Raw genomic sequence first — 27,948 nt, 5'->3', positions numbered from 1 at the left:
CCTGAGGTCCACAGACCCTTGGCACCCATCCAAGCATGAGGGGTGTCGAATCAGACACACCCAGGGCAGGAGCCTGGCCCCATGCCCTCTCCCATTACAGCACTAGAATCCCTCCCCTCAGTCACCCTAGAGGGAGGGTCCCTCGTGACCAGCTGATAGAACAGGACAAGGGATGATCTCAGTGTGTGGGAAGACATGGGTGACCCTGGCACAGAGCCCTGCCAGGGTTGGCTGGAGCCTCCAACCTCTCCCTCTGCCCCATTCTGCATCACTCACTCCCCCACAGAAGCTGTTTTCAAAAGATCTCCCAGTAAACTTCCCCATATAATCTGGGTCTCAGAACCTGTTTTCCCAGGAGCCTAACCCTGGCAACCCTTTTATCAAAAAAGTCCTAAAATATTATCTTTAGGAGAAAAAAATAAGAGTTCCAACAGTCATAACAAATCAGCTTGGCTGGTACACAAAACCTCTTTTGACCTGTGGAATGTTCTTTAGGAAACAGACATTATAAAAGGCACACAAGTCCAGGATCATCCAACTTGATTCATGCTCCGTTCCTGAGGAAGGTGCAGTGGGGAGAGAATAGGTGTTGCAGTCTTGGTTCTCCATCCCACTCCCACGTGGAGCCTGTCCAAGCTGGGCATTTACTGAAACTGTGCCTAGGAAACCATCTGTAAAATGAGGCCAGGGTGGGAGGGGAAGGAGCAATGAGATTACAAGTGAGGATGGCCCAACACAAGAAGACACTCGGCCCCGCCTAGTCCGTCCTTCACAGCACCCGTGTGATGACTTCCTGTGAGCGGGAAGGCTGCCAGGAGAGAGATTAATATTTGATGCATTTCAGTTGTTGGTTCGCTCTGAGCACCAGCTGTGAGACATCTAAGCCAGCTTAGTCTCATTTTATTAGTACTTAACCACCTAAAAGGATCAAAGTCAACAGAAATTCTGCTTCATAAATTATCTTTGAGCCCTAAGTTGTCATAGGAAAAATAGAGAGCCCTGTTCTTCATCAAGCGTATTAGACCAAGGCATTTTCCAGAACCTTCCTGAGATGGGAGGTGGGATCGTCTAATGTGAAAACACTGGCAGGTGCGCATCTCTCACCATGATGTGCCAGACGATGCCCAGATTCCCCAGGTACCACCGTGAGCCTGGTGCTGCCACAGACAGCTCTGCCTGCCAAACAGGGTTTAGGAAAAAAAAAATCCTGACTTTAGCTTTCTTTCACCTCCAACCTATGACAATCTCACCCAGCCAAAAACCAAAGCTACTTCAAGGCCCTGTGAATAGCAAAAGTCAATTACACCGTCATCTCTGATCAGGCAGCAGGTACAGAGAGCAAGCGGAAGCAGAGTTAACGGAGCTAAATTTCAGTCAATAGCTGGATTATTGTATCGCATTTCTGACAAGATTACAAGAAGCAGGTTAATTCTCTCGGTGCTCCTTAATTGTGGGAAAGGTTTCCGTCCCCAAATCCACCAAAGGTTGATGACAGGTGTGTGTCAGAGGAAGGCCATCATGATCCCTGATCCCTGATCCCTGTCTAATGTGTGTGTGTGTGTGCGTGTGGGGGAGGGGGGGGGCACCAGCAGGATTTGGGGGATCACCAGGAGATGGTGCTTTGAGGCGTGTACACACACTCAAAAACACTCTTGAAAAGGCAGATGTTGATTTTAAATGACCAGGGCTCCACAGTTGTCAGTGCAATTTTTTGAACTAAAATCATTTAATGATTCTAGTTTCTTATGATGATTTTAAATTCTGAAAATATATAGAAAACCTAAAAAGAAAATGATAGCCTGGAGGTTTTCCTTAGATACTTTAGGTACTGGACAATGGAAAGTGATATTCTTATTCTTTAAAATGTGGCTGACACCCTAACCAGTTTGGCTCAGTGGATAGAGCATCTGCCTGCGGACTGAAAGGTCCCAGGTTCAATTCCGGTCAAGGGCATGTACCTTGATTGCGGGCACATCCCCAGTAGGAGGTGTGCAGGAGGCAGCTGATAGATGTTTCTCTCTCATCGATGTTTCTAACTCTCCCTCTCCCTTCCTGTCTGTAAAAAATCAATAATATATATATATTTTTAAAGATGTGGCTGACAAAGACTGCTAAACTCACAAGGATAAACTCATGATGTCTCCTTAACAAAAGACTCTACTGATGGTACTGACTTGGAGTTCACCAAAAAATACACCCGCCACCTCTTTGGGTACTAAAGTCTCTCCTTTTCTACTATCATGTGTGTGGGGCAAGGATGGTGTGATGGAAGCTGTGTCCCCCTCAAAACCCATACGTCGAAGTCCTAACCCTTAGTGCTCAGAATGTGACAACATTTGGAGATAGGGTCTTCCATAGGTAATATGTCATCATGAATTTACTAGGGTTGACCCTAATCCAAAATGACTGGTGTCCCTATAAGAAGAGATTAGGACACAGGCACACACAGAGGGAAGATTATATGGGGACACGAGGAGGAGATGGACATCTGCAAACCCAGGAGAGAGGCTGCGGGAAGAACCAACCCTGCCGGTGCCTTCCTTGATCTCAGACTTCCAGCCTCCAAGACTGAGAAATAAACTTCTGTTGGCTAAATGGCCCAGTCTATGGTACTTTGATGTGGCAGCTTGAGCTGACTAACAGCCACCATGAGGAAGAAAGGGGGTTCTGTGAGCATGCACCTGAGAGGGAAATGGAAAAAGGGCTCAGGCAGGCAAGGCAAGGCACACATCCCTATGGTGAATGTCCATCTAGGGTGAGAAACTAGCCCAGCCCCCAAGAGGACCAAGAGTGTTAGGGGGATCCCCTCCACTGGCCAGCATGGAATTGAGTACAGCTGCAGCCCACCTGGGCTCAGACAGTACAGGGTGTGCAAGCACCTGGTCCATCAAGTCAAGGACTTGACTCCAAATGGCAGAGGCCACAACTGTGCCAGAAAGGCAGGGGTAGCTGGTGGGATGGCATAAAGCTGCCAATCTTCCTGGTGAATACACAGGAAATATGCAGAAATGTTTGCGGGGAGGGACTTGGGAATTAGAGTCCTAAACAGCAGACACATGTGTCTGAACAGATGTTGGCTGTTTGTCCAGCAGCCCTGCTTTTAAGGGACCCCCCACTCCATGTGGCTACATGACAGCCGAGGACAGTGTGTGCCCCAAGGTCCACCTCAGAAGGGGACCATGCAGAGAGCAGAGAGGAGAGGAAAAAGACACATGATGTGTGGGAGATCGGAGATGACTTGCTTTGGTCCTTGCCAGGCCCTGTTTGCAACTACAGGGCCTTGGGCAGTCCTGGCATCTCCGTAGGTCTTGATTGTTCACCAGAAGATGCAAATCTTGAGTCTCCATTAGAATTACCTGTGGCACTTTCAGCCCAGTGCATTTTTCCCCAGCTTGAGTCTGAGATGCCTGGGATGTTTGACAAAAATGCATGTGCCCAGGTCTTCACCCAGCCTCAGGAATCAAATTCTCCAAGGCAGGGGCCTGAAAACAGAAGTGTAAGGGCCATGGTCAAACCCCGTGCCCGATATCCCTGCTCGCTGCCACATTGAGACAATGGGCTCCTGAATAAAATTCCAAGATCATGCTGGGAAAAGAATGTGCTGAGAAGAGAAAGGCTGACTCCATCCCTGCAATCTCTCCCTCATGAGACCCTGTGCTGACTCCAAAGGGAACACTGTTGTTCAACATGCAGCTCCAACAGGGACACAGAGCAGAACTTAGATGAGTACAGCATGTTCAGACTTGGCTAAAGGCTTAAGGTGAACCCACAGAGAACATCACAAAGCAGGTACCTGAGGTTCAACCTAGAACGTGCCTCTGGACCCCCAGATGGCCCTGCTGTGAAACCCCGAGAAAGGGTAGCCCTGGCAGGTTTCCCCCCACCCTGGGTGGCCTCTTTTGGGGAAAGCCGCTTTCCCCCATCCTTCCCTACGCAGGGCAGACCTCCCTGGAGAGAGAAGACAGCAGAGCCTGGTTTCTGGTTCTGCCCACCCCACCTCTGCGTGGCTTCCTCACCCTGAGATCACATGTGGGTCACCCAGCAATGAGTCTAACGGGAAGCATGCCCAGGACACCTGCCCTGAGGCTGACTTTGTCAGAGCTTCTTAAGCAAACACGTAACAGTCTCAATCTTCAGAGTCAGTTTCAAGACAGGGAAACTGCTCAAAAGGTTACGTCAGGGGCTGGTACCTCAAGAGGTGGAGTTTCTGAGGGACCTTCTGTGTCTGAAGTCTAAGTTGGTACAGGGAAGACCCCCGATGCACTTGTGGCTAAGCTGTGCCGTGGGCCCAGGCTGGTGGGGGAGAGGAGCAGAGGTTTCAGGGTGCGACTCTGGAAATATAATTGTCTTCCAAGGAATACGCAGGGGAGGTGACTGGCCAGCCTTCATCCTTTATCCTGCTCTGGTCCCATTCTTCCGCCCTGGAACACAGGCAGATGCCCAGAGATGGAGCAGCGTCCCCGGCGAGGACTGAGGGGAAGGGAGCAACTAGGACCTGGAAACCAAAGACTCCTCTGACCAGCACATCAGTCTTCCAGCTCCTTCCTCAAGTTCCTCTGGTTAAGCCACCAAAGAGGTTCTGTCACAGGTGAGTAAATAGAACTAAGGAAGCAGTGAATACAAAGACAGGTCTTGGAGCACTTCCACTCTGCAAGGAGGGCCTGGCTGTCTACAAGACCCGGGCAGAGTCCCAGAGAACAGAGTATTAGGACCCGTATTATATTTCAAAATGTGCTTGCCCATCTAATGTTTCTGATCTCACGGGCCCAGACTGCAGCAGACTTAGCTACTTGCCGCCAATTGTCGTCTCGGGTTAGAGCAATCAATCAGCTCCGCACAACTAACTATTGGCTATGAGAAGTGGAAAGGGGGATGTCCCCCGTTATTAAAACGTGTAAGTGTTGGAATTTTATTTCCTCTTTGATGAAAGGTTTGAAATTCTTACCCTGTCACAGAACAAAAGGAACTGTGACTTCTGTTTCACCATTTGCATAGCGGATTTCATGCACTTTTGACAGTTCTATCATGTTTCTGACAGGTACAGTTCCCCCCGAAGGGAAGTGGAGAGGGGGACTTTGCTCCTAACCCGAATTAGCTCATTCCCAGACATTACACTTCATGGAGTAAAGGATGAGTTTAGCAGCACATTTAGCCTTTGGTTTGGAAAATGGCCCCACAAACCTCGAATGAGATGATTTCCTTACAGGTCAAACAAAACATCCTGATAAGTCACCTACTTCAAAATTCAAAACATTCAGGGCTGGGGTCCCTCAAAGGGCATTCTAGTATCAGCCCAAAATCCTTGGGGAAGGTTGCTGGGAGGCTCTTGAGCCAAACCACATTGCAACATGAGCCATCCTTCCCCTCTTGCCCCACTCCCCCCCCCCCCTCCCCCAGCAGGTATTTGAGAGCCAGGTCCTATGTCCTCCTGGGGACACCACCACAGGAAAGCATGGCTCCCCCTCACGGAGCCTGCAATCTATGGGAGACACAGGCATGGCTTATGTAATCACAGATGTTGTGATAAAGCTATGGAGACACAGGAAAGACTTTCTAAAAGAAGTAATGTTTGCATTGATTAAGATGCCCCCACAGGCCAGGGAAGTTGACCAGCACTCTCTAGGGCAGACCCTCAGGCTGTCCTTTCTTTCTCTACCATCACAATCCTCCTCTCCAGCTAGCTCTAGGCACCTCCTGTGCAGAGAACCCAGCCATTTGGCAGGAAGGCATGTTCTTATTTCTCCAGCCTCGCCCCTGCCCCAGCCTCTGGTTTTTTACCCCAAAAGCTCCACACTCTCTCCAGCTCCCCATAAGGACATGCTTAGGAATGGCTCAGGCAACCAGTGTCTAAACAAAGAAAGGGATGAACAAAAAGGGCCAGTCGGAAGGAAGTGGAAGATTCAATTAGCATTTTCTCCAACCCCTTTGAGTTTCATAAGATACTGAACATGTGCTGAAGGCTATCTGTAATCAAAACTAGCACAAGCAACCCTGAGAGAGCAAAGAGAGGAACACACTGAATGTCAGGTGTAAGGTCACAGCACACCTCCAATGGACAGTCTGGTAGATCCAGGAATCGGGTTTTAAAATGAATCATTTCAAGTTCTATCTAGTTTAAAAAGAAGCAAAAATAAAAAATGTTACCATCATAAAAGCAATCTGTCCCTTCATGAGAAATTTTGGTATGTATACTACACACTTTGTTCACATCTCAATGCAAATAGACTATTTTACACAAGTTTTTTTAAAAGAAACATAACAATGGTCTAAAATAGAACCACCCATCCAAATTCTCTGAATGGCATTCCTTGCCATAACTTTGATGATAACTCAAAACCAGAAGCATATTATCTTATGCTGTTTGGTAAATGTCTGCATATGATTTCCCAAACAGAAATAAGATCACGCCAAGGTGGCCACACACATAGGCAGATGCCACGCGTCCGTTTCCCTGTGAGACGCTGCGGTAGATAAACTTGCTTATTCATTGATGATCAATGGGCCATTGGGAGATAGGAATGGATTTCATTAGTCCAGTTCCTACCTTGCAGCCCAAATTTAATCAAATGCACAAGACAGTGTCCAAATAGGAGCATGGCCAGCCATTCTACTAAAATTATCACACCATTGAACTGCAAAATAGGGTCCTTCGAAGCACTTTCATGGGCATTTTATTGCCTCAACAGTAAAAACAGTGGTACTTTCTGGCGAAAAATTATAGCTGTCATTTCCAGGTTCTGTGGTAATTAACCTAGATGCGCAGGGGTGATGAGAGGTCTCCCTAATGACTCTATCGCTCAGAAAGGGAACATTTCCCTCTGATCTCTTCAGACAGTATCATCAGGGTGTTGTCAGTGCAAACAATACCCTTATCTCACTTCTTTTCAAGTCACCTGATTAACTGGAGAAAATAGAAACAGAGAGAAAAAAAGAGTGTCCTTGCACAGAGGAGCTAAATGTCACGGAAAGGCCAGGGGACAGTCCTGCCTTGGCTCACAGCTCTGGCTGGGTCTCCTGGGGGCCACTCAGCTGCGCCTTGGCCAGCAGGTGGCCGGCTGCATCCTCAGTGGCCCTTCAGGGCTGGACACAAAAGCCACCTCCTCTGGGAAGCCCCCACCATCCTGCTCCAGGGGAATGAAGAAGCTCTGTGAGGCCTGGGTCACCATTTAGTTTACGTGATGTTGTCTGAATACAAAGTTGCAGCCTTTCCCAAAGTGATCACATCTGGAATTTCTCAGAAGAAACTCCCAGGGAGGTGACAAGAAACTCCCAGGGAGGCCTCAGTGGTAGTAATGTCTTTCTCCCACATCCAGCCCGTGCTCCAGAATGAGGGGCCGAGGACCCGGAAGGGGCACCTCTCAGGCCCAGATGCACCCCTGGAGGTAGTGACTGTGAAAGGATTTCAGTCTAAAATGGGACCAAGGATGGGACATGGAGAACCTCACGCATTTGCCCTCAGGAAAATGAAACTTAAGAACTGAGAAACTGATTTGCTGTGAATACCTAACTTACAGAAGATGGACATTTATCTCCTGACCAATGAGCATCTCTCCAAGAATCTCTCCCTATCCTCAAGCCAATGAACTTCTTGCTTAAACCCGGCTGGACACTCCCTTTTGTACTCCTTGCCTATATAGACAGCCCAACCCTCAGCGGACTGACCTGAAGCTTGTTACAGCATGCCTATTCTGACTTGCAATTCCCCTGCTATTCCTAAATAAACTCAATTTCATGGTAATTTGAGCTTCCCTCAGTTTACCTCTCATTCTCAAATGCAAGAAGGTATTTGTCTTGGACTAAAGTCAGTGCAGGAGTCATCTTATAGAATAAAAGAGTAATATGCAAATTGACCATACCTCCGCCACATCCACAAGCCACATCCACCAGCCAATCAGGAGCAAGTATGCAAATTAACCCAACAAAGATGACTGTGGTCACGGAGAGAGCAGGAGGCTTTGGTTTCCCTGGCAATGGAGGAAGCCAAGCTTCCTGCACATCCTGGCCAGCCCAGACCTCTGCTCAAGGCTAAAAAGTTTCAATTATAGAAGATAAATAAATCCCAACAAAAATGGCTGCAGCCACAGAGCGAACAGGAGGCTTGGGTTTCCCTGGAAATGGAGGAAGCCAAGCTTCCTGCACACCCTGGCCAGCCCAAGCCTCTGCTCAAGGTTACAAAGTTTCAATTATAGAAGATAAATAAATCCCAGATACTAGGGCCTCTGCTTGGGTTGCCAGGGTGCGTGGCTGGCCTGCAAACCACCACAGGCCCCTTGCCCAGGCCGCCCCACACCCCAAGGCAACTCGCACCCTGATCCAGGACACCCTTCAAGGCAAACCAGCCAGCCCCACCCGTGCACCAGGCCTCTATCCTATCTAATAAAAGAGTGATATGCAAATTGACCATCACTCCAACACACAAGATGGCTGCCCCCATGTGATCAAAGATGACTGCTCCCATGTGGACACAAGATGGCTGCCACAAGATGGCCAGTAGGGGAGGGCAGTTGGGGGTGACCGGGCCTGCAGGGGAGTGCAGTTAGGGGTGACCAGGCCTGCAGGGGAGGGCAGTTAGGGGCAATCAGGATGGCAGGGGAGCAGTTAGGCATCAATCAGGGTGGCAGGGGAGTGGTTAGGGGTGATCAGGCTCGCAGGCAGAAGCAGTTAGGGGCAATCAGGAAGGCAGGCAGGCAAGAAGTTGGTAGCCAGCAGTCCTGGAATGTGAGAGGGATGTCCAACTGCCCATTTAAGCCCAATCCCGTGGGATCAGGCCTAAACGGGCAGTCGGACATTCCTCAAGGGGTCCCAGATTGGACAGGGTGCAGGCTGGGCTGAGGGACACACACCCCCATGCAGGAATTTCATGCACCAGGCCTCTAGTAATAATCATAATAGATAATCTTCCTTCTGGGGGTGCTACTTACCAGACCCTGAGCATAATGCTTCACCTATGTTATTGCAAAAAGACTCATGGCTTCAGGGTGTCCTCTCTGGGGACCTTTAGGAGGAAAGGGAATGCCAGCCTCTCATATGACGGTCTGGGAAAATGCTGATTTTTCAATGAGGCCATAGAAGGCATGTTTGTTTAATAAAATGTAGAGGAAGTGATGTGTGCATGTATGCATGTGTGCATCTAAATGTGTTTGTAGGTATATGCATGTAGGTGTAAGTGTTTGTGCATGTGTGTGTATGTGTGTGTGTGTGTGTGTGCATGAGTGTGTATGTACTTTCTTTGTTTTTCTGGCCAGCACTGCCTCAGTGTAGAAGGGGCAATGCCACAAGCCTGGCTTTCAGGAGAGGGAGGAATGAGCACCATCTTGCCGCCCCTAGGCCTACCTGCCTGGAAACAGGCTCTGAGTACTGGTGGGGCGCATGCCCTACATGACTATGCCCTACATGACCAAGTTTGGGGCTGCAGATTGACATAGAATCCATTTGTCCCCAAGTCTTCCATGGGAGCATTGCTAACCCAACTCATAAACACTGAGTGTGGCCCCTGAGGACACCGTGTGCCCCCTCCCTTGGCCCAGTGGCAGACCTGAGCTGGGGAGTGTGCGAGGTTTGAAAAGCAAATGTTCTCCTGAACCCTATGGGCTCATTATTCAGTAGAACAGTGGTAACATAATGCATTTTCATTTACTTAGCCTTAAACATATGTAAATTAAAGGGTTTTCTTTTATTAAAAATAACACTGAAACTCACCACTGATGTGTTTTTGTTATTCTGAAAAGCAGCAGAGCTAGAGGAATGAGGCTCTAATGACATTTCACATTCCGGGTCCTGTCTTGCAGGAGAAAGAGGGGCCTCTCCCCGCCAGGTCTGAGCTCTGGAATAAAGCCTGGCCCGAGGATGCCGCCATCGGCAACTTTCTCCCCGTACACATTCTCATTGTCTTAAGTTGTGATGGAGGGAACGGCTCACCCTGGTTGGAAGCCTAATTGTACCCAAGAAAGAAAAATAAATTGCTGCTCTCCCGTCAGAGTCGTGCAATATTGGAGAAGCAGTGTTCAGTGCAGGGAGAAGAGGGGGGCTGGAACTTCACTAATGTCAGAAAGGTAATGGCCCCACCATTACCTTTCTGGAAGAAAGGACTCAACCGTCACAGTTTTGCCCCCCTCACCCAGCCCTGTCCCCTGGAGCCAGATGATCACAGAGCCCTCCGCAGCCCGTGGCCAGTCTTCCCAGTGCATTCCAACTGCTTAAGCCTGTGATTCTCCCCAAAACTCCCTCTGCCAACAGCTGGCATCGAGGCCCCTCTGCCCAGCTCCCCAAGCCCTCCCAACCTGGCCCCACAGCATCCTTCTGGGTCCCCTACTCCTTTTCTGCATTCTAGGGCATTAGAACTTGCTCAACGCTCTATATCAGTGTCTTGGAGCCACCATAATAAACCACCACAAACTGAGTGGCTTAGAGCCACAGAAATGTGTGCTCTCACTTGTCTGGAGGTCAGAAGTCCAAAATCAAGGTGTCAGTAGGGCCAGGCTGTGCCTCTGGCTCCTGGCTGCCCCTACAATCCTTGGTGTTCACTCCAATATCTGCCTTTGTGTCAGGTGGCGTCTTCCCTCTGTCTGTGTCTCCACATGGCATCTTCTCTCTCTCTGTGTCTTCTCTTCTTACAAAGACACCAGTCATAGATCAGAGCCCGCCCTACTCCAGCATGACCTCATCATAGCTTAACTACCTACCTCTGCAATGACCTGGTTTCTAAGTAAGTCCACATTCTGAGGTTCTGGGAAGGACATGAATTTGGGCGATACTTTTTAGCCCAGTGCACCCTCTCATCTTGTGTGCTAGGGGCATGAATTGCTGAGGACCACACAGGGATGGGTAGACAAATCCTTCTAATTCCCAGGTCTGTTGTCATCCCACTGCCACCTGCTCCCCCTCTACCCATGCCTGCCTGCAGATTTCTACCTGGGAGTGTATCTCATAGGAAATACAAACCACTACAGATAGTGAGATTTGGGGGCAGTAGGATTGCACAGAAAGATCCTAGAAGCCTGTTATCCTTACACTGACAGATGTGTGCATGCAGGTACACACACATGCACATATAGTACACACATATGCACATACACACACACACATGCACATGTTTCTGAGAGGGAGCCAGGCGCTATAACTGTTGGGGGTCACAGATCAGCCAACCAAGAAATGAAGACCAGGCAAGGTATTTGCCTTTTAAATAAAATTAACAGTAAAATTAGAGTTTTCAAACTCCTTTCCTGCTTTACTTAACTGCTCAGCTGGTAGCAGAATTGCATCTTCTGGGTCTCAGAGCCTTCATTTTCTTGCCACTTTCCCAGTAATTGTTGGTACACTAGAGGCTAGGAGATGGTTCATTACTCCACAACCTGATACACCATACTTCTTCCAGGAATAAGTGGGAGGGGCCACTGGCAGTGCTGGCTGGGGTCCCTCCAGGCATTATTGCCATCTCAACCTGACCACTGTGATCAGACAGGTTGGTCACATGGGGTGGAAAAAGTTTTAATAATTTAACTGGATCTACTATAGCTCTAACATGATCTCTCAGGCAGACCTCCTACCTTGAGCTGAGAGTGAGACACGTTTGTCCCCCAGGCAAGGGGGAGTCATAAGTAATCTCAAAGCTATCAGAGGGCAGCCTCAGACATTAAACATGGCTTACAACTGCCACTGTTAATACCTCAGGGGACCCCAACATGGCTCCTTGGATGAATTTCCCACACATGCATTCACCTCCCAGGGATACAAACAAGGCCTTACACATTATTTCTGCATTTACGTTATAACTACATTGATTCCATGCAGAAGCTTCAAGTGGCTTCATGTGCAACCAAGGCCCAACCAGGAGCAAAAAAAGTTTCTCAGCAAGTGTGAGACATTTTTAAGGTGGACAGATGAACTCGGAATCAAGAGGCCTGCGCACAGAGAAGGATGTAGACAAACTGTTGGGGAGGAGGCCGGAAGAGGAAGAGGCAACCTGACTAACAGCATTAAGCATCAGCTGAGAGGCTCCAAGGCAAGGAATGGTTATTGATTTTTATAGCTAAGCACAGCCAGGTCCTTTGAAAGAACAAAGTCTAAAGCCAAGCCCAGTTACAGGTATATGGCCCCAGGAATCCAAGATGAAGATAATTGTGTTCTATAAATTATTTTCCATAGTTCTGAACCCCCAAGGGACAGCAAGGGACCATATAATGATTGACTACATCAGTGGGGGTATTTTTTGGACATGTAAGATATTAGGTTGGGTACATCACCAGACATGAGAAACGGGCAACATCTTCTGAGAAGTCAAAGCAATTATTTTCCCAATTCTTTTGTTGCCATAAGCTGGCAAGTTGACAAAAACTAGTAAAATGTTACAGCAGAAACCCAAATCTGTAACTCTTTGTTATCCTTTACAGAGATCTATGACATGGCCATTTGCTCCTTTCTTTAAATAGCATCCATTTGTATTTGTGTTGCCTCCCATTCTTCCCTGAAGCATTCTACTACACACAAAAAATTGCCCTTTTTTTTTTCTTTTAAAACATCTTGTTAAGGGCAAGGAAAAACAACTGACACAATTTGAGAGCCAATCAGTCCCAGCACCAAAGGTGGAAGTGAATGGTGTAAAGCAGGGATGGGAAACTTCTGGCCCACGAAATCATTTGGTCTGGCCCTGCCAAGGCGTTAGGGGTGAGTTAATTAAATGCTTGACTAAATATAGCAGGCTAATTTTTAAGTTGATAATTTTATATGGCCCACGAATGATGTTATAAATATCCAAACGGTCCTTGGCAGAAAAAAAGGTTCCCTATCCCTGGTGTAAAGGGAGGCCATTGTTTAATGGCCCTAGAACCACAAACTACCTTGATTTCAGTAGCCCCTGTAAGCTAACATCCAACCGTTGAGCGTCTCATTGGTTTGGGCTTAGAATTTAAACATTTTTGTTGTTATTGTTAATCCTCACCTGAGGATATTTTTACCATTGACTTTTAGAGAGACTAGAAGGGAGGGTGGGTGGGGGGTTGTGGGGAGAGAGAAAGAGAGAGAAACATCAAAATGAGAGAGATACATCAATTGGTTGCCTCCCACATGCCCCCATGACTGGGGCCAGGGATTGAACCTGCAACCCAAGCACATGCAACCTTGACCGGGAATTGAACCGGAGACCCTTCGGTGCACGGGCCAATGCTCTAACCGCTGAATCACAAAGGCCAGGGCTGGGCTTAGGAATTGGAAGGAATGCAGAGAAAGGAGGAGCCAACAACTAAAGCCAGTCATTAGTCTCAGAGCTGGTCAAGGTAACAACGCCTTTGTTCTTACCAGGCTCCAAGAGAACCAAATGTGCCACCAACAACCCTCCAGGGTATGAGTGAGGTCACTGAGGATGGTGCTCATTGCTTCCAAACCTCATTCGCAAATACTTTTTTTAATAAGAGAAACACACTCACAAAAGAGATTCTTAAAGAATAGCTATAAACATATCCAACATAATGTCTGTGCAGTGTAGGCATATTCAGATCTCTCAGGCAGCCACTCTGAGCCTTGCATGCTTTCATGTATGACTTCCTGGGTCTTCACAAATGTGTCCTTCGAGCCTGGCTCCTTTGCTAGAATTTCAAGTCAGAGAACCCATTCACAATACAGCAAGCCAGGCTGCACAATGAAAAAAATAAATTGAGGCTCCCGTGATTCTGGGTATTCTAAAATTACTCATTTACTTAGAATATGTAAGTAAATGGCCCTAGAACCACAAACTACCCTGATTTCAGTAGCCCCTGTAAGCTAGCATCCATTTGCCATGGATTACCCATCCATTTGCCATGGATTACCCATCACCTATAGATAAATTTTTATTACTCCATTTTGCTTCAGAAGTGGTGCACTGGCTTTCAAAAAAATAATTGCCCTAAATTTCAGAGGGAAAAAAAAGGGGGTCCAGCAACAGATGTCTAAGCCAAAGCAGACATTCCCACGCTTTTTTAAAAATCAGTCTTTAGTTGAGGTAGGATAAATCATCAATATAAATACCACTCTGCCTTCATGATTAACACAGGGGCATGTCCCTTTCAGCATTTAGAGGGGATGAATTTGGCCATATTTCAGTCTGGAGGAGAGGGCAGGAGGCAGCAAGTAGCATGAGCCACAGCCCATGAAGGAAATGGAAGGCACGCACCTGCTCTCCCCTCTGATCACACCCAGGTAGGCTCACAGAAGCGTTCTTCACCCAAAATACAGTCAAGCAGGGCTAAACATCACCTTCCTCTTTAAGTTCACAGAACCGAAATTCCTTCCCTGAATGTCATCAGATTCAGCCCTCTCTGGACCTACTGTTCTGGACGCCTGCCAGAATCACTGAGAGCACTGGGGCTGACCAGCTGGCCACCGTGGGACGTCACACCCAGCAGAGACCCGGGGGCATCTCGCCACGGAACAGGAGGTTCTCAAGGAAGACGGTAAAAGTGAAAGAAACAGGTAGTATGAGAAGCACATCAGTGTCCTCATCCCCAGAGTCAGGATACAAATACCACATCACAGGGTGAGTCCGGTGGGGCGGGAAGTGGCAAACATTCAGGTATGAAAGCAACAGTGCCTCCAATGATTAAAGGCCACTATAACGTGAGTATTGGGCTATTCGCAGCAGGCAATCCTTATGTGGTCCCTTGTGGGAAGATCAACTTCTCACTCGGTAGACAGGTAGAGAGGCTGACCCCAGGTGTGCAGTGTGGTGACTGAAGGTGCAAGCCGTGGGAACAAACCTGCACCAGGTATCGGGGGTATGAGGGCCTCATCCACGGAAGAACAATCTGCAAGGAGTCAGATGGTTAAACAGTCACTCTCTGCCCACCTGCTCCTTTCCATGTGCCTTTGAGTCTCTCTGTAGCCAGGGACTGTGCGATGACATGCGTTTCTGTTTATTATTAGTTTCCAAACCTGCCACCCAATTGTGAGCTTTCACGCAGCTGCCAATGCACCTCTTTTGCAGCCGGTTTAGCTAAAGCCACTGTGAGAGGGGCGGGGCGGGGGGGGGGGGGGGCTTTGTGACTCATCAGCACCTCTAGTGACTAGGAGACCCTGGAGCCAGGGACACTCTCAGAGGAGAGAAGTAACCCAGATGTCTCGGTAGGGAAGGGGAAAAGGGACACTTGTGCTTCCAAACTTCAGTTTTTGTTCCTTTACACATGCACTTGAGATGTCACGAGACTGTACACCTGTCTCCGTTTGTAAATTGAAAACATATTTATCACTTTGTTGCTGGTTTTCTTTTTTTCTTTCTTCTTCTTTTTTTTTTTTTAATGGATGGGAATTCTTCCACTTTGCCACGAGGAATGCCGAAGAAATGCATAATTAAAAATAAAAAAAAGAAACTCTTTTAAAGGCTGTTTACTTGGGCGATGACAGTGGCACAAATGTTTCTTTCTCCTCACGGGGCCCACCCACAGAAAGGAACCGAACAATGGTTCAGGGGCCCTCCGGGCACTAGACAGCCCTGGAGAGGCCTCGGGGCTCCGGCCTGCGGGGGCCCATTCAGCGGCCATGGCCCTCCCACCCTCCTCCACTCCACAGTCCCGCTAATTACATGTCAGCCTGGTGACTCCAGCCCGTGGGCCGCCGCCAATTACAGCCGCACTGACATCGCTCAAGCAGTTCATATGTTTACACAGTTTGGTGAGTCTCTCTTAATTTTCCAAAAATGTGGACAATTACTAATATTTAGAAAAAGAGTGGGCTGACCAGGGAGAAAGGATTCACTTGGCACATGTCTCAGGATTGAGCAAGAAGCCCAGCGTTGCGCTTTTATGCCGCCCTTGCCTTGGACGAGCTTGGACAAAACCACCCCCTCCAACTCAGGGCAAATTCCTAAAGGCTCTTTCAAATCTGCAAATTGATGGATACGTGTCAGCATCGGGCGCCTCTGCTTACAGAGGGTTTAAGTTATCCCAGCAAGTAAATAACAAAAGTTACATCATTTTCATCAACATTCATCATTCTAATTGCCTGAACCTCCACCAGAACAAAGTCACACTATAGTTTTATGGTATTTGATTAATGAGGGCAGGAAAATTGAAGTTTTTGCAATAAAACTAAAAAAAAAAAATCAACAGACTTTTATCGTTTTTTCCCTTATGATTTTAATTTAATGGCTCGTGTTTTCATTACTGCAGAGGCTGTACACTTTAGCTTGCAATTATGTCCCATCTGTGAAGCACTGTGTTATTACAGTTTATTCTAGTAGCTTTTCAATCACTTTTGAGTTGGGCTTTACAAGTATTCTTGCAGCAGGTGGGCTTCCTGGCATAAGCCCAGGAACACACAAAGCGCAAAGCTGGAGTTTAATGGCAGCATATGCATGTGGCACAGAGCACCAGCCTTCCCCCATATGCTGCTAAGCAGGCTCTTCAGCCTGCCAGTCACTCTTCTTACTGACTACAGTCTCTAAGTAGTTTTCTGCCAGGGAAAAATATACCAAGGCAGCAAATTTCTCCAGTGCACCATCCTTATTACTGAGACAACCCTGTCATTAGCACAAGCACAATGAACCTGAACTGGGGATGCATACCAATTAGGTGGCACAGAGCACTTTTGCTTCTTATCTCTATGGAAACGCCCCCCCCTCCTCGGGCTGCAGTGGACAAGCAGGAATGTCCCCCACCCATATGTCACCTAGTTAACACTGTACACTGTGATGTGAACCAAAATCTGCTCTAGCCCCCGCAGCAGTGGGGAGAAAGGAGCGGGAACAACAGAAGTCTCCGTATGTTTGGGAGGCCTTCAGAATTCTGGATCCGGCACAGCCATAGCTCATAGCCACGAGCAGGAAATGATGCTGAAATCTATAAATAATGTTCTCCCATTCAATCTAGCCGAGAGAGTTCAAGGAATCTAAAAGAAATTGCTTTATCCAATTAAAAAAAATGGAGAGCACCCTTCTTTAAAATTATTATTATCTTAAACAGTGTTTCACTTCTAAGAGGCTGGGGCAGCTACTGGAGCCACAGCCTCACAGCCCTTCTCCCTGGAATTTTTACTTGCCCTCCCCGCCCACCCCCAAATACAAAATAAAACTAAGGAGACAAAGATTCAAAATGTTTGTGTGCAAAGGATTGTCCCACCTGAATGATGTGAACTTTGCAAAGACATACAAGTAAAGCCTTTTGTTTTCTTTGTGGATGTATAAAACAAAAAGAGAGAGAGAGAGAGAGAGAGAGAGAGAGAGAGAGAGAGAGAGAGAGAGAGAGAGAGAACGAACTAGGGAGCGACTCGCTGTTTATTTCACAGCTCAATCTGTATACAAACTGAGAGATTCTGACTTCACTGGTTTGGGGTATTTTAATTTACAGTGTGAACTATCAATGGACGACATACCACAGCTTTACTTGCCCCCAAATTTTATCGGCAGCTCTAACAGAGTAGACCCCTGAGGGTGGCACCTGAAACTCGGTGCCCCCCACTCCTGAACTGGCTGCCCCTCCTCTTTAACTAACAGCCCATCCACATCATTTTATGAGTAAGTGGAATCCTTCTCTTCAGACTGAGTGTGCTGGACACCCTGAGTCTTACTTTCTTCCTGTAGGGGTGTTTTTCAACACTGTCTCTCAACTGTCACTCACCTCTCGGTCAAGAGACTCGGCTGACAGCAGTACAGCAAGAATGATTTCACACACTTTCTGTCCTGCACGCCCAATGAAGTGCACGGCTCTTTAAAGCAAAAAACAGTGCAACAGCCCTGAGTCTAAATGAAGTCATATTTAAGACACACATAAAGGGTTATTTTTAAAATATTAGATGCCATGGAATAAAGTCATGCTGCTAAGACGTGGTGACTTGGAGAGATGGAAAATGAAGAGACGTCAGAAAAACTGAATTCTGAGCACAAAATCAACGAGGCTTGTGTCAGGACTGGTGATGTTCCCCAGGGACTATCACTTATAGAACATTTATTTTTTATTAGACAAGCAATTCTAGATCCATGTGAAAGTCACTGGATTCTAATGGGAATAATTTCCTCCTGCATAATGTGTCCCGGTGGGAATCGTACAACTCCTCGATTTTTGTTTTTTAAGTTAAAAGACATCAAGGGAAAAGAAAACTTCTGTACAAAGAGAAAGAGCAGTTCTCAGCCAGAGCGGCCCACCTCCAGCAAAGTGGAGACAGGCAGAGGGAGGCAGATGCCAGAGAGGTTTAAATTCAGTGCTAAGGGCTGTGAGCCTTCTCCCCAAATACAAGAGGGTCAACGTTAAGAGCTGAAACTGGGGTCAGGAAGTAACTTTGACCTTCCAGTTACTTCAGGGATTCTGTGGGAGATTTGAATAATCATGAAGACCATACATTCCCAGACAACTATGCTACAATTTACTGTAAGAACCCAGGGAACGAAAGCAACTTACATTTATTTCTATTTATGACATTTTCTTCCTTCTCAGAGTAAGATCCTGTAACCCATCTTAGGTGACCCTACCCACTGCTTCTAGGACTCTGAAGGGAACAGAGAAACCATGGGGCTACTGAACCCCTCCCCCACCACTCTCCACATTGATTTTTCTCTTTGTTCCTAAGGATAGCTCATCACTGCCTGGACATTATAGGCTGGGGTACAGCTGGAGAGATAGGAGCTCCTTCTCCTTCAGACCACCATCTGGTATCATAAACAAGGCCAGCATTTCCATCCCCTGAGAGTTCTTATACAGGTGGTATTTCCTTGTCTGAGGCCTCAGACCTCATACTTTCTAGGCAGACCAACTTGGGACACTTCTACCCATGTGACAGACACAGGCAAGGCGCTGGCTCTACACCCATGCCTCTGGGTCCCTCAGTCAATGCACAGAGAGGGTGTCTGAGTATTGGTTGAACTGAGTCCCACTCCGGGGCAGCAGTGGTGTCAGCCAGGGTGCCCTTCAGCCTGAAGCTACCATCTGATGGGTGGGCCCAGTCATGTGCCCACGAACAGGCATCCATTCCTGTTGGCTAGCGTTCAGTCCAGTCAGCCCAGAGACCATTCTGATTGGTCAGAACCTGAATCTCAGGAATGTTAAACATTGTATCACTCTCTTTGGGTCCGCGCTTTTCCTTCGTGGGTGCTGTGATGGGCTGAATGGTGTGTCCCCAAAAGACAAGTGGAAAGCCTATCCCCAGTACCTCAGAATGTGACCTTCTTTGGGAATAGGGCCATTGCAGATGTACCTAGTTAAGATGAGGTCACACTAGAGTAGGTGGCCTTAACCCAATATAAAGGGAAATTTGGATACAGAGAAGAGACCACATGGAGAAGATGGCCACGTGAGGACAGAGGCAGAGATTGGAGTGATGCATCTACAAGCCAAGGAACACAAATGCCAGAAGCTGGAAGAGACCAGGAAGGATCCTCCCCTAGAACCTTCAGAGGGAGCATGGCCCTGCCGACAACTTGATCTTGAGCTTCTGGCCTCCAAGGACTGTGAGAGACTAAATTTCTGTTGTTTCAAGCAATCCACTTTGTGGTGCTTTATTATTGTAGCCCCAAGAGACTACTACAGGTGCACATTAGATAATGACTTTCTAGGTTCATAAAATAAGAAGAAAAAAAAACTTGACTTTACATTGAAAAAGCAGCTGGCTCTAGGTTCAAGGATCAAAGAAAAATAATGAGTTCAAGGGCCCTGGAGCCTGGGAGCAGATACTTACTCTCTGACCTTCAGGTTCCTGTTCTATGAAATGGATATAATAGTACCTAACCTGTAAATTCTCTGCAAGGCTGAAATTAGTTCATCCATGTAAAAAATAACATTCAGGATACAGTAAATACTTGGTGAGTCTTATTTATTGTATCGCAATATAATAAAATTTATTAGGGTAAAATGTCATTTTTTCTGTTCTTAAAAACCATATTTAATTTGTGCTATTACTGTTCCAAGTTGTTTTCCAATTCTCTTGCAGTCAAATCAACACAAGGTTTCTTTTCATATATGAAATAACATCACGAACTTGTCTTAAGTGGGCAAGAAAAAAACTGTTTTACAGAAGTAATATACAGCCTAGACTCTTCTAGGCTTCTCCTAATCTCAGGTAACCTCCTCTTCCTCCAATTCTATGTGACTCTTATCATCAATATCACGGTATTCTTTTTTTTTCTTTATTGATTAAGGTATTATATATGTGTCCTTATCCCCCCATTGACCCCCACCTCCCACTCATGCCCTCACCCCCTGGTGTCTGTGTTCATTGGTTAGGCTTATATGCTTGCATACAAGTTCTTTGGTTGATCTCTCCCCCTTACTCCCACCCTCCCCTACCTTCCCTCTGAGGTTTGATGGTCTGATCGATGCTTCTCTGTCTCTGGATCTGTTTTTGCTCATCAGTTTATGTTGTTCATTATATTCCACATATGAGTGAGATCATGTGATATTTACCTTTCTCTGACTGGCTTATTTCGCTTAGCATAATGCTCTCCAGTTCCATCCATGCTGTTGCAAATGGTAAGAATTCCTTCTTTTTTACTGCAGCGTAGTATTCCATTGTGTAGTTGTACCATAGTTTTTTAATCCACTCATCTGCTGATGGGCACTTAGGCTGTTTCCAAATCTTAGCTATGGTGAATTGTGCTGCTATGAACATAGGGGTGCATATATCCTTTCTGATTGGTGTTTCTAGTTTCTTGGGATATATTCCTAGAGGTGGGGTCACTGGGTCAAATGGGAGTTCCATTTTTAGTTTTTTAAGGAAACTCTCCACAGTGTCTGCATTCCCACCAGCAGTGCACAAGGGTTCCTTTTTCTCTGCATCCTCACCAGCACTTGTCATTTGTTGATTTGTTAGTGATAGCCATTCTGACAGGTATGAGATGGTACCGCATTATAAATCCTACTTGGTCCTGGTGTATGATCTTTCTGATGTAATGCTGTATCCAATTTGCTAGAATTTTGTTGAGGATTTTGGCATCTATATTCATGGGGGGATATTGGCCTGTAATTCTCTTTCATTGTATTGTCTTTAAAGGTTTTGGTATTAGGTTGATGCTGGCTTCATAGAATGAGCTTGGAAATGTTCCTTCCACTTGAATTTTTTTGAATAGTCTGAGGAGGATAGGTTTTAGTTCTTCTTTGAATGTTTGATAAAACTCCCCTGTGAAGCTGTCTGGCCCCAGGCTTTTGTTTGCTGAAAGCTTTTTGATGACTGCTGCAATTTCCTCCATAGTTATAGGCCTATTGAGATTTTTAGATTCTTTCTGATTGAGTTTTGGAAGGTTGAATTTTTCTAGGAATATGTACATTTCCTCTAGGTTGTCTAGTTTGTTGGAATAGAGTTGTTCATAGTATTTTTTAACAATCCTTTGTATTTCTGTGGGGTCTGTTGTTATTTCTCCTATTTCTGATTTTGTTTATTTGGGTCCTCTCTCTTTGCTTCTTGGTGAGCCTGGCTAGAGGTTCATCAATCTTGCTTATCCTTTCAAAGAACCAGCACTTGGTTTCATTGATCTTTTGTATTGCTTTTTGGTCTCTATGTCATTTATTTCTGCTCTGATCTTTATTAACTCCTTCTGCTCACTCTGGGCTTTTCTTGTTGCTCTCTTTCTAATTCTTTAAGTTGTAGAGTTAGATGATTTATTACCATTTTTTTCTTGTTTTTGAGGTAGGCCTGTAGAGCTATAAACTTCCTTCTCAAGACTGCTTTCACTGTGTCCCATAGATTTTGGATTGTTGTGTTTTCATTGTCGTTCATTTCCAGAATGTCTTAAATTTCTTCTTTGATCTCTTTGGTAACCCAATCATTGTTTAATAGCATGCTATTCAGCTTCCAAGTGTTTGAATTTTTTATTATTTTTATTGTAGTTTATTTCTAATATTACGCCATTGTGGTCTGAGAAGATGTTTGATATGATTTCAATCTTCTTGAATATGGAGAGACTTTGCCTGTGACCCAATATGTATAACACTGTATTCTAACCATAATATGAATCTGCCTTTTGGTTGATTTTTTTCTTTATGTTTATCTTCCTGTCTTCCCAAATAAATAGTAGCTGCCTTAAATATATGGATTCTATATGATAATTCCTCATATCTCTAGCCTTCAATGTATTATTTTGCATATGGAATGACTTTAAAATATTTAATAAAGAAAAATTAAATAAGATAAAAAGAAAGATAATAGAGCTTATAAAACACTTTCAATATGCTACCCAGTTTGATTCAGCCTAATAGGGTCTTATTGCTTTTCTTTTTTTTATATAAGGGAAAATATAAAAGATCAAAAAGACTAAGTTATTCTTTGGAATTCAAGTCTATGCCCTACTTAATGGCTAGGATTATTCATTTGGCTCTTGAATCTTTGATGATTGCGGGGTGAGGCATGATATGGAGGATTCTAGGGCATTTATACCAACCTCTGAGTATTATTATCACATGGTATAAGTGACTTTAAAATGAAGACTTTCTTTTTAATGAATTGAGAGAATGATAGTAAAATAAAACTAGAGTAGGATAAACATATTTGGGTTCTAGTCCTGGCTTTTCAAGTAAGTAGCCATTAGAAATTTGTCAAGTTATTTCATTTCTTTGGGCCTCAGTTTCCTTATTTTTTAAGTGTGATAACTTCCGATGATTCACTCACCATTCAAATAAGTTTGCTCCTTCCCTTAGTATTTCATCAAATACATTTATTCCTTATTTGAACTTAATATAAACATCATCAAAGTTAATAAATGCATATAGACTGTGTTTCCTTGGGCCAATCACTTCTCTGAGCTTTAGTTTCCTTACCTGTAAAACGGAGGCACTGACACCATATCTACCAAAATATTATTCTCTGTACCTCCAACATTTCTCAGTGTTCTGCAAATACTTAGCATGTCTTCCTCATACAATCACCAGAGGCTGTTACTATTCATCATGTCCTCATATACACATGAACGAGGACATTGACTAGCTCAGAAGTGCCAGCGCCTGAACCCAAGCAGCAGCCCCAGCATTCGTCCTGTCAAAAGGCACAAAGCTATCGCTCCCCCTGGTGATGTGGTGAAAGTTAAATTAGGTAATAAGTGTTACCATGTAGAAGGTGCACAGGGCTTAGGACTCAGTAGATGTTAGCTCTGGACGACCACACATAATTCCTCTCTCTGTTTTGAAAGAGCAAAGTGTCACTGTTAATAATTACATCAGAATAACAGGTGGAACCTAGGACTCTCTCAGGCAAACAGGATTACAGAGTCTGAGCTGCAATTACTGTTCCAGATTGTAAATGCCCCGAGACCCCTTTGTCTCTTCACACACTGTTCGCATAGAGATGGATGACGGTGTTTCCTTCTAGAAGGTGAATCTGAGGCATAAACAACTGAGAGGAGAATGATTGAAGCTTCCTTACAGCCTCTTAACCTGCATCCAGGAGCCTGAGGCTGGAAAGGTGCTGGTGACACCTGAGACCCTAATAAGGTAACATTTTAAAATCCCCACAATAGTGAATCAAATAAAAGATAACTTGATTCGTTTTAATGTATTCATTTATCAGTATGCCCTTCCCAAGGATACTGGAGAAAGAATAATACCAAACATCATTAAATCTCTCATTTTATGAAATCCACACACAATTTAGATAATATTTGTGGTCAAAATAAAATTGAGATATAATAATTATATGGGTACAATATGATGGAAGAAGCAGGTCTAAAAATTCCAGTTGTTCTAGAGGCTATTGATGTTTCTAGAATCTTCTAGATATTTCTGAGCAGAGTGGAAGGACATGTGCATGTAGAAATTGCCTCAGAGTCAGAGGACTCCAAGTTCAAGTCAAAGTTTTAGCTCCTACCCACTAGGATAATCTACATCCTTATTGTCCTTGGGTGAAAATCAAGATACTATTTGCCTTATCTCACCTTTGTAGGATGGTTAAAGAATCACATAAAGTCATTCAAATACATTCTTTCAATGATTCAACATTTATTATGTACCTATGATGTGCCACTGGGGGATGCAAAGCAGTGGGGGAGAGAGAGACAAAGAAACCAGAAACTATAATGGAATATGTTGAGAGTGATGGTAGAAATATGCCTGAGGAACTGGTAGATTTTACAAATGGTCCGTGGACCACTGGTGGTCCAAGAGGTCTGAAAGGTTGGCGACCACTGAACTATGCCATAGTCTGCCTTGAACTCTATGCAGGTGAACTTGACCCTTAGTCTAGCTCCTCAGATGTCTTATTCACTTGTCTAAATTGAAAATGTGATTTAAAACACTGTTTCTTAGATAGAAAGCCTGGATCTTTGCTCAAAATATCAATGGAAAGAATTTATAGCAAGGTGCCAATATAAGAAGGCCATTTTTTACAACCTCTTATAGGTGTTAAAATAGGTATTAATGAACAACCGATTTTATTTTTGTCCCATTTACTGAAATTTTTCTCCTAGATAACATTTAAGGTCTATAGGAACAGGCCTGGTCATTCTTTCCAGTTCAGAACTACCAATTTACTTCACTTCAGCTATCAAAGTGCAAATCATAGCTCCCAGTTACTTCTTTTAAGTTGACATAGCACAGATGAAATTTCAGCTTCTGTCCCCTGTAATTATGCAAGCAGAGAACTTGAAAACTGTGAATACATAAGAACACTTTTCTAACTTACTCTATTTAGTCTGCACCAGAATGGGGAGGTAAACAAATAAAGGAAATGAATGGGTAGCTTTGCCTTACTGTCCAGGTCAAAACCACAGAAAATTCTCCTTTTGTGAAAGCCAGTGAATGTGGGTCTGCCTGACCTTGACCTTGGAGCAGAGGTTGCCCGCTCCTTCCTTCGTGAAGCCTCTCGTGGGTTGTCTTTTTTGACCTCCTTCACAACTATCCTTCCAGGACCTTTCATGGTTTCCTTCTTCTTAATTTTTGTCTTAAACATTGGTGGTTTTGCCAAATTTCCTTGGGTGACTGTGACCATTCTCACATGTGGCAAAGACTGACTAGAGGCTCACCAAACCCGTTCTGCCGCCAAACACACAGCTAAATGATATTCCTCAGCCTCCCATGCAGCCTCCCTTGCAGCTGGGCTAGGACATGGGCCCATAGGATCTCTAGGAACATTCTCCAGAATTCCATTCTATCTGCCCTTTGGCTTGAAGGCTTCAAGGAGGCCAGCAGAGATGACAGCACCTGGATGGAAGGATGGAGGAGGGCTCCAGCCTCTGTCTAGAGAAGGACTCCAGGAGAGGCATCTATCCAGGAAGGCCCTCATCAAACAGGTGCATGTGGGAAATAAGCTCTTACCATGTTAAGCCTCTGAGATTTGGCATCTGACAGCTTACCATGGCCTCAGATTTGTGCCCTTTGCTTGCACATCTGCCTGGAACTCCACTCCTGGGGACCTCGCCCCCAAATGTACCAACATCTCAACACAAACAAACTCATCTTCTCCCTGGTGACCCCAATCTGTTCTTTGCTCTGTCTTCTCTGCCTGTGGGAAGGGCATTAACTTCACCCACACCTAAGCCAGGGGATGTCATCATCCTTGACCATGCCGCCCTCTTGGCCTCTCCTGCTGTCATTCCCAAATCCCACTCATCAGACTTTCCAGATGTCTCTGGTGTCTGGACACCAATGTCCTCTCAGATCTGGCCCACAGAACCCTGGCCTGGCCCCCCCAGGAAATCCTCTCTATCCCCTTAACATAAAAGAATGCATATTTGATTGTGATGTCACCCTTCTAAAAACCCCCCTCAAACTGGCTTTCTCATGGGATGCCAAGGCCATTCAGGAGGCAGCTCTGGACATGCCTGCAGCCTCAGCTCCCCCCCCCCCCCCCCCGCCTGCCCCCCAGGTGGGATCGGCCTGCAGCCCTCAAGCCTGCAGCTCCCTATCTGTGCTCCTCCCCTCCCAAGCCTTCTGCCCCCATCATCCCTGGATAGGAACTGACACCCTGCAAGCCTGTCCTTATGTATTTTTCTTCATTAGTTTTCTATCTCATTTGCCAACCATAGGCTGCCCTATTTCCTGTGTTCACAAGACAGGGTCAAAAATAGAGAAAGGGCCTGACCAATCAGGTTGATGGAAGAAATGAAGGAAGGAATGACAGACACCATATTTCCACTTTTAGCCCATTGGGAATTGTGCCTCTTTGACCCGGCCCCCGGAAGCATGTGTTCAGCTCACACGAGGAGGCTGACCTCACTCAGCCTTATCCAGCCGATGTCTGGGAGCGGGGAAGGGGGAGGGGGCAGGTTTGAAGCCAGGGGTGAATGCGGTCATCACAGGGCAGCAGGCCGCTCCCAGCTGCTTTGAACCTCACTCCTCATTGACAAAGTGATCCATGCTCCTGCTTTAAGTCTGAGGTGGGGGGATATGTGGAAGCCCCTTCAAAGATTGATACAAGGGTTCCCAGGTTTCACCATTATCTTCACTATTAGAGACATTACGTGAGGTGAACTGTGACCAACACCAGACCCGTTTTACAGTGTGAAATGTATTTGTAAGGGTTTTAAAGCTTCTCTGACCTCAAACATGGCCCTTTCTGATGGACCTGAGTGGTAGGTAATACCATCTTATGGAGAGAAGAGGAGGAGGAGGGAAAATGCCCAGATGTGTCCAAACAGCTAAAAGCACACTTGTCTTCCTTAAACATCCTTTTATTTAACATCATGCCTTAATTTGTTCCCACCTCGTGTTGTAGGGTTGGAACAGATAGAAATGCAAGTTTAACGTAAAAGGCCACGAGCTGCACATCAAGCAGAAGGACATTAGGCTGGTCCCTAAGCAGGTTTTCCAATTCTTTTATTCCTTAGAGTTAAAAGACAGATTTTTAAATTAGATGAGCAAGACACTGGTCTAACCTCCCACCAGATAACAAGGTTTGATGTTGACAACTTCTCATCTAGGACTCCAATCACTATTTGACTTCAGAGCTGCCAGCCGTCCCCTCGGGACATCCCTCCCCCCATGCCCTATATCAGTGTCCCTGCCAGGGACATTCCTGGTGGCACAGTCCTGAGCCTTCACAAGAAGGCTGTGTGTCCTGGGAAAGGCTGGTCCTTCAAACATACCACCGACGCCTTCCACTTCCACGCGCTCACTCAGGCCACCGCAGGGCTCTGCCTCACGGCTCTTACACACAGTGGTTCTATTCACCCAGAGATTTTGTATACTTGACCCCCAAAAGTCCAGCCATCACTGAAAATATTTTTCAAGGCTAAAACTGGCACATCTTCTTAGTGGAATTTCTACAGGTAAGAAACAAATTATAAAAGCGTCTCCTTCCTCCTTAGGAAGGATTTTCAGATTTTCTTAAACTTAAATTGCTAGGAAACATCCTATCGCTTGCACCAGCACTCTTCCTCGTACCAGTCGTGCAGAAGAGGCGGTGGACCGAGGACGGGAGAGGAGGAGAGCAGGGGCAGCGCAAGCAGTGAAAACTGGGCCCTGCGGCCAACACCTCATTTCAGACCACTTTGTACAGGTCACAGAGGCTGTGGATGTCTCATAGCTGTGCTCACATTCTCGTGAAGGATTCGGAAACCGTGTTCTTCCGGAGACCCCACCTGCACTTCTGTGGTTTTATTGAATGTCAGGTCTACCTCTGGCCTATGTCTAGAGCTGCATTGCTGCAGAGAAGCTCAGCTCCTCGTGTATTCTGAAGTCTCCCCTCCCACTCAATTTCTATCCTACCTAGGCTGAGGAGTTATAATCTGGATGGTCCTACGCTGACCCCTCAAACGCCAGAGGCTGATTGGGCCTCGGAAAGGGGAGATAAGTACCTGTAATTTGGTTTTATGTAACCCAATGTATGCATATACTCACATTAATATCCAGGGGTGGGAATAAACAGAATGGTCTTCTCTACTTACTCACAGGACCTTAGAAACTTAGTACCAAAGTGGCTATTTGGGACCCTGTGCCCAATCTCAAGACAGCGCCACACACAAACCCCCCAGGCGGCAGAGGCCGCTGCTTCCTTATAGGAGAAATCTCACAGTTCTTTTCCAAGAGCTGTCCCCAAAATTCAATTAATGCCTTCACTGTGGGGAAATTAAAT

The 27,948-nt window shown here is 45.8% G+C and overlaps 1 long non-coding RNA gene across 1 annotated transcript in view; it reads right to left on the bottom strand.

Annotated features, from left to right (window-relative positions):
• The window catches only part of LOC114232393 (uncharacterized), a 43,766-nt gene extending 28,896 nt beyond the window's left edge, over positions 1–14,870 (bottom strand). The window contains exon 1 of the long non-coding RNA XR_003618451.2: positions 14,819–14,870. This is a non-coding gene — a long non-coding RNA (uncharacterized LOC114232393). The remainder of the gene's footprint in view (positions 1–14,818) is intronic.
• Positions 14,871–27,948: the final 13,078 nt, after the last annotated feature.

This window comes from Eptesicus fuscus, chromosome 8 (genome assembly GCF_027574615.1).
Source record: "Eptesicus fuscus isolate TK198812 chromosome 8, DD_ASM_mEF_20220401, whole genome shotgun sequence".
NCBI classification, from domain to species: Eukaryota; Metazoa; Chordata; class Mammalia; order Chiroptera; family Vespertilionidae; genus Eptesicus; species Eptesicus fuscus.
Note: the sequence above shows the minus strand (reverse complement) of the source record. Positions and strands in the feature narration are given on the sequence as shown.